Source organism: Scomber japonicus, chromosome 4 (genome assembly GCF_027409825.1).
Source record: "Scomber japonicus isolate fScoJap1 chromosome 4, fScoJap1.pri, whole genome shotgun sequence".
Taxonomy (NCBI): domain Eukaryota; kingdom Metazoa; phylum Chordata; class Actinopteri; order Scombriformes; family Scombridae; genus Scomber; species Scomber japonicus.
In genome coordinates, this window is record NC_070581.1 from 33,706,972 (window position 1) to 33,713,882 (window position 6,911).

Consider the following 6,911-nt stretch of genomic DNA (forward strand, 5'->3'; position numbering starts at 1 on the left):
CGTGTGTGGGTTAGCGTGTGTGCATTTGGTTATGTGTGTGTGTGTTAGCTTGTGTGCATTCGCTTATATGTGTGTGTTTGTGTGTGTGTTAGCTCTGCAGCATGATGACAGGAAGTTGTTTCCTGCAGCTCACAGAACAGGAAGATAAATGTCTAGAAGAAAGGACGTAAAGCTGCCGCTGCCGCTTCACACATCCTGTCACACCTGACACGCTCACCTGACGCTCGCTCCCATTGGTTGGTTTTGTGGGTTTTTACTTCCTTCCTGCTTCACCAGCTCTGCAGCAGCACCGACACTCCCTCAGTGATGAGCTCAGTCCTGATCCTGCAGAGTGCTGAGAAGCTTAGACTGTAAAACACATGGACGTAGTCACTGAGAGGGCATTTTGAAGCCTCCAGTTTAGCTATTTGACCGTCGCCATGTTTAACTTTTGGAGCCAGACGTGACCATATTTGGATGAAGGGGCTGACCTTAGTGGTAGCTGCAGTGCATTGACAGTCTATGGTTAACGCTGATGATGCTAATGCTGATTTTTCGCTCGTGATAAAAGGCTTAAAACCATCAAAACTAAATGTACTTACGATAAATACTGAACATCCGACTCCTTACAGGCTTTTTTAGTCCAACCAAACACTTAATAGGAATTATTTAGGCAACAAAAATGTTATAATTAACTTTAATGGGCTGAAAACACTGTGAAATAACGACAGCTTCGTCTAAACTCGGTGAGTCTGTGGTTATGCCATGGTTACGTTACATTATCAGCATTGTCGCCATGGTAACAACAATCACAACAGAGCCACACCATAAAGCATACCCTTTTTTATCGTCTATTTTACATAATTAACTAAATAAACATCATGCTGCATTAAAGAAGACCTGAAACTGCTCTTTTGAAGCCTCGAGTTTAGCAAATTTGACCGTCGCCATGTTTTGATTTTTGGAGCCAGAAGTGACCATATTTGGATGAGGAGGGTGGAGCTAGGGTCAAAGCTTTTTTTTTAGTCCAACCGAAAACTTTTTTAGGCGACCAAAATGTTAAAATTAACTTTAATGAGCTGAAAACACGCTGAAATAACAACAGCGACGTCTAAACTCTGTGAATTTTGTTTATATTACATTATTAACGTTGTTGCCATGGTAGCGACTGTCAATCACAAGGTAGCAACACCCTAAAACATACCCTGTTTCATCTAGTAATTAACTAAGTGAACACCATGCTGGTAGACTTCTATACAGTCAGACTATTTGGAGCCAGTGGATTCGCCCCCTGCTGGCCGTTTAGTCTCCACCCACCTGCTACGAACCAAACGCTCCTTCAGATACGTGCGTGGCGGGTGGAGCCTCAGAGCTGATAGATTTCTGCAGAAGGGTGGAGACCTCACTGCTGCAGCTCCTTCAACACTTCACACTTTAATACATTCTTTAATAGGAGATGTGAGATCAGATTAGTGTGTGTGTGTGTGTGTGTGTGTGTGTGTGTGTGTGTGTGTGTCTGTCAGGAAATGTTTTAAAACTATAAACTAAAGAGAGACGGTGAGACGCTGGAATGTGCTGCAGGAAGCTGAAGCTGGACTCACTTTTTTTGTTATTTGGTTGTTTATTCATAGAGACTAGTTCATTTAGACTTTTATATCAGCTGTGAATGTTCTGTGGTTCGCTCTCTGAATGTTAAAGGATAAAACATTTCTCTCACACACTTCTCTTTCTGACTTCCATCTAACATCTGAGTGATTACTGAGAAGTTTGTTTTAAAGGACCAGTTCAGTGTTTCAGTCAGGTTTCCCTCTCTGTAATCAGTAGTAGTAGTACTTTATAGACTAGTAGTAGTAGTAGTACTTTATAGACTAGTAGTAGTAGTAGTACTTTATGGACTAGTAGTAGTAGTAGTACTTTATAGACTAGTAGTAGTACTTTATGGACTAGTAGTAGTACTTTATGGACTAGTAGTAGTACTTTATGGACTAGTAGTAGTACTTTATGGTCTAGTAGTAGTACTTTATGGACTAGTAGTAGTACTTTATGGTCTAGTAGTAGTACTTTATGGACTAGTAGTAGTAGTAGTAGTAGTAGTACTTTATGGACTAGTAGTAGTAGTAGTAGTAGTAGTACTTTATGGACTAGTAGTAGTAGTAGTAGTAGTACTTTATGGTCTAGTAGTAGTAGTAGTACTTTATGGACTAGTAGTAGTAGTAGTACTTTATGGACTAGTAGTAGTACTTTATGGACTAGTAGTAGTACTTTATGGACTAGTAGTAGTAGTAGTAGTACTTTATGGACTAGTAGTAGTAGTAGTAGTAGTAGTACTTTATGGACTAGTAGTAGTAGTAGTACTTTATGGACTAGTAGTAGTAGTAGTAGTACTTTATGGACTAGTAGTAGTAGTAGTAGTAGTAGTACTTTATGGACTAGTAGTAGTAGTAGTAGTAGTACTTTATGGACTAGTAGTAGTAGTAGTAGTAGTAGTACTTTATGGACTAGTAGTAGCAGTAGTAGTACTTTATGGACTAGTAGTAGTAGTAGTAGTACTTTATGGACTAGTAGTAGTAGTAGTAGCAGTAGTACTTTATGGACTAGTAGTAGCAGTAGTAGTACTTTATGGACTAGTAGTAGTAGTAGTAGTAGTAGTACTTTATGGACTAGTAGTAGTAGTAGTAGTACTTTATGGACTAGTAGTAGTAGTAGTAGTACTTTATGGACTAGTAGTAGTAGTAGTACTTTATGGACTAGTAGTAGTAGTAGTAGTACTTTATGGACTAGTAGTAGTAGTAGTAGTAGTACTTTATGGACTAGTAGTAGTAGTAGTAGTACTTTATGGACTAGTAGTAGTAGTAGTAGTACTTTATGGACTAGTAGTAGTAGTAGTAGTACTTTATGGACTAGTAGTAGTAGTAGTAGTACTTTATGGACTAGTAGTAGTAGTAGTAGTACTTTATGGACTAGTAGTAGTAGTAGTAGTAGTTGTAAACATGATGAAGGATCTAATGCTCAGTATGAACAGGAGGAATCATTACACACACACACACACACACACACACACACACACACACACGAACTCCACCACGCGGGTTTATTCTTGGTGAACAACAGTACCCAGAATGCTTTGCTGCTGCTGCTGCTGCTGCTGCTGCTGCTGGTGGTGGAGGAGGAGGAGGAGGAGGGGGGGGGGGGGGCAGGGTGGAGCAGAAGTCTGTGAGGTTCAGATAAAACCTTTATCAGCATCAATGAACCACAAACAGGATGGACGCAGCTTCCTCCTCACAGGGCCCGCCTCTTTTCTTAGAAAAACAGGCGGGCCGGCCAATCGGAGCGCTCACTGTGGTTACCCTTTGTGTGTGTGTGTGTGTGTGTGTGTGTGTGTGTGTGTGTGTGTGTGTGTGTGTGTGTGTGTGTGGTTATTATTAATTCTGCGGAGGCCTATCTGTGTTGTGTTTCTCAGCAGTCAGACGCCTCCTCGGCTGCTCGTTGTGTTTTCTCTGAATACAGAAACACTTTTTATAGCCAGGTCTAAACTTTAGAGACGCTTACAAGAAGTCGGCCGCAGCTTAGTCACACCTGACCTCTAACACACCACCATCACCACCACCACCATCATCATCATCATCACCACCACCATCATCATCCTCACCCTGACTCAACGCTCCACTAACAAACATTTATTCAGAAGCATGACGCTGACCTCCAGAGAACTGTAATCTACACACACGCAAATATTAGTTCATTAATTGATCCGATTAGATCAGGGGTGTCAAACATGCGGCCCGCGGGCCAGAACCGGCCCACCGAGGGGAGCAATCTGGCCCACTTTCCTTCCTGTGTTTCCTTCCTTCCATCTGTCCTCCCTACCTTCCTTTTTTCCTTTCTTCGTTCCTTCCTTCCTTTCTTCTTTCCATCTGTCCTTCCTTCCTACCTTTCTTCCTTCTGTTCTTCCTTCCATCTGTCCTTCCTTCTTTCCTTCCATCTGTCCTTCCTACCTTTCTTCATTCTGTTCTTCCTTCCATCTGTCCTTCCTTCTTTCCTTCCATCTGTCCTTTCTACCTTTCTTCCCTCCTTCCTTTTGCCTGTCTTTCCTTCCTTCCCTTCTTATTTCCTTCCTTTCTTCCTTCTTTCCTTCCATCTGTCCTTCCTACCTTTCTTCCCTCCTTCCTTTTGCCTGTCTTTCCTTCCTTCCCTTCTTATTTCCTTCCTTTCTTCCTTCTTTCCTTCCATCTTTTTAATGACCCGGCCCACATCAGATCAAACTGGTCTGTATGTGTCCTTTGAATGAAGATGAGTTTGACACCTCTGCTCTAATATATTCTCTCTAAATGGATTAAAAGCAGAAATTTGATGTTGGATCCACAAAAACAGTTATTCATGCTTTTATTTTGACATTTTAACGTCTTTCTATTTAAATAAGCCACATGGAGACAGATGAGTCAGCGGCTGATATGAAGGAGCCTGAAGTTATCGACCACATGTTGGAAAACAGTTTGAGCCGATGAGTCAGTGGGTGCTCTGCAGGGACATTCCCTCCCTCTCTCTCTCTCTCTCTCTCTCTCTCTCTCTGTTTCTGACTCACTCACCTGTTTTCATTTCACCCAAAAAAGAAAAAGAAAAGGCGCATTTCAGGGTTTCGGCGTCACTCGGAAGAAACACACATATTATGTAAAGAGTGATTTTTGGAGGAAACTGCAACTTAAACCCTGATGACTGAGTTTCTGTTTTCCACACATGAACAGTTTCATTCATGAGCTGTTTATAGCTTTTATTATCAATATCACATCATCACATGTTAGTTTCTATAATTAGATTTGAAGTGTTTTATCTGTTAAATGATAAAAAAAATATTATAATAATAAAAAAGATCAGTTGTATGTTTATCTGCTTAACTTTATAACACTAAAAGATAAATTAATGAACTCATTTATTATAATATAAAACTGTAAATCGTCACATTTGAGAAGCTGGAAGGGTTTTATTTAAAGAGTAGAAGAAGAGTGTAGCTCCCAATGCAGGTGGGTTTTAATCCTACCTGCATTAAGAGCTTTATATTCCTCTGTGTTTAATCTGATGATGTTTTAACTTCACAGATGTTCAACAGCTGCATTAAATCAAGTCTTACAGTTAAATATGAGACTCATGCAGCTGTTTCTAGATTTGACTTTATTGAAGAAAGGAACCCATGAATAATGTCATGTGGTGTCACCATGAGGGACCGTCCCTCCGTTTGACACCTGTCACACACTGCTGGAAAAACACCTGAATGAAACTTTGATTATTGATTATTGATGATCAGAGCAGGTGATTGATTACTGATCTCATACATGTGTGATCTTTAGGTTTCATTTTAAACATGTCTGCAAAGGTCATTCATGTCAGAGTGGTAACAACACACACACACACACACACACACACACACACACACACACACATCACATACACACACACACACACACTCTTTCTTCTGCGTGTCTAAAACACACACACCTGCTGCCACGTCGAGTCTGAGAGTGTTAGTTTTGTTATGAGTGTGTTTCGACACATTGGCTTTTTCTGTGTGTGTGTGTGTGCGTGTGTGTGTGTGTGTGTGCGTGCATGCATGTGTGTGTGCGCGTGTGTAGTTGCCACCTTTGCCTCCACCTTCAACCGCGTCTCAGCTAACTGACACACACATCAGAGTTCACACATGCGCACACGTACGCACACCAGCCACTGATGAGAAAAAGGAAGTTGCTGTACGTTGTGGGGGGAGGAAGGGGGGCTCAGTGGGGGGTTCTGAGAATCGCCGTGGTTACAGACCATGTGACTTGCTGGAAATCAGACCAAAGTGATGCTCATTTACATAGAGCTATCTCCGCTTCAAGGAGGAAGTGTGTGTGTGTGTGTGTGTTGACCTTCTTTTCTGTGTCTGTGTGTGTGTGTGTGTGTGTGTGTGTCTGTGTGTGTGTGTGTCTGTGTGTGTGTGTGTGTGTGTGTGTGTGTGTGTGTGTGTGTGTGTGTGTGTGTGTGTGTGTGTGTGTGCGCTTCAACCGACCAACCATGTAAGAGTGTAACAGAGAAGTAGTTGAGTCATGTTAGAGTTAACTGTTAAAACCCTGCAGAGCTGCTACCTTCCTTTCAGTGATCAGTCTATCGTCTAAAATAATAATTATATAGTTTAAACCAGGGGTGTCAAACATGCGGCCCGTGGGTCAGAACCGGCCCGCTGAGGGGTCCAATCCGGCCCACTTTCCTTCCTTCCATATTTCCTTCCTCCCTTCATTCCTTTTACCCTTCCTTCCATCTGTCCTTCCTGTCTTTCTCATGTCCATCTGTACTTCCTTTCTTTCTTCCATCCTTCATTCTGTCCGTCCATCATATCTTCCCTCCCTCCTTCCTTGCATCTTTCTTTCCTGTCTCTTTTTTGTTCCTTCCTTCCTTCCTTCCTTCCTTCTGTCCTTCGTCCCTTTCTTTCCTTCCTGTCTTCTTTCCATTCCTTTTATCCTTCCTTCCATCTTTCCTTACTTTCTTTCTCATGTCCTTCTGTCCTTCCTCCCTTTTTTCCATCCATCTTTCTGTACATTCATCATATCTTTCTTCCCCCCTCCTTCCCCCCATCTTTTTAATGATCCGGCCCACATGAGATCAAATTGAGGCTGTATGTGGCCCTTGAATGAAAATCAGTTTGACTCCCCTGTTTAAACCTTTTAAAGATGCTCGTCAGGTTTTCCCTGCGAGGCCCTCGATGATGTCACCAGATGTCTCACTATGTCCAGAAAAACCGTCAAAAGCACAAAAACACTGATGTGATGTAATAAACAGCAGAGGATGAGACGTGAGGAGCTGGAAGTGTCTCTGCTTTAAAAAGTGACACAAGTGAAGATTTAACCCTTAAACAGACCTTACTAGTTATGCTCATCTGCACCTCAAGTAAGGAAGGAAGGAAGGAA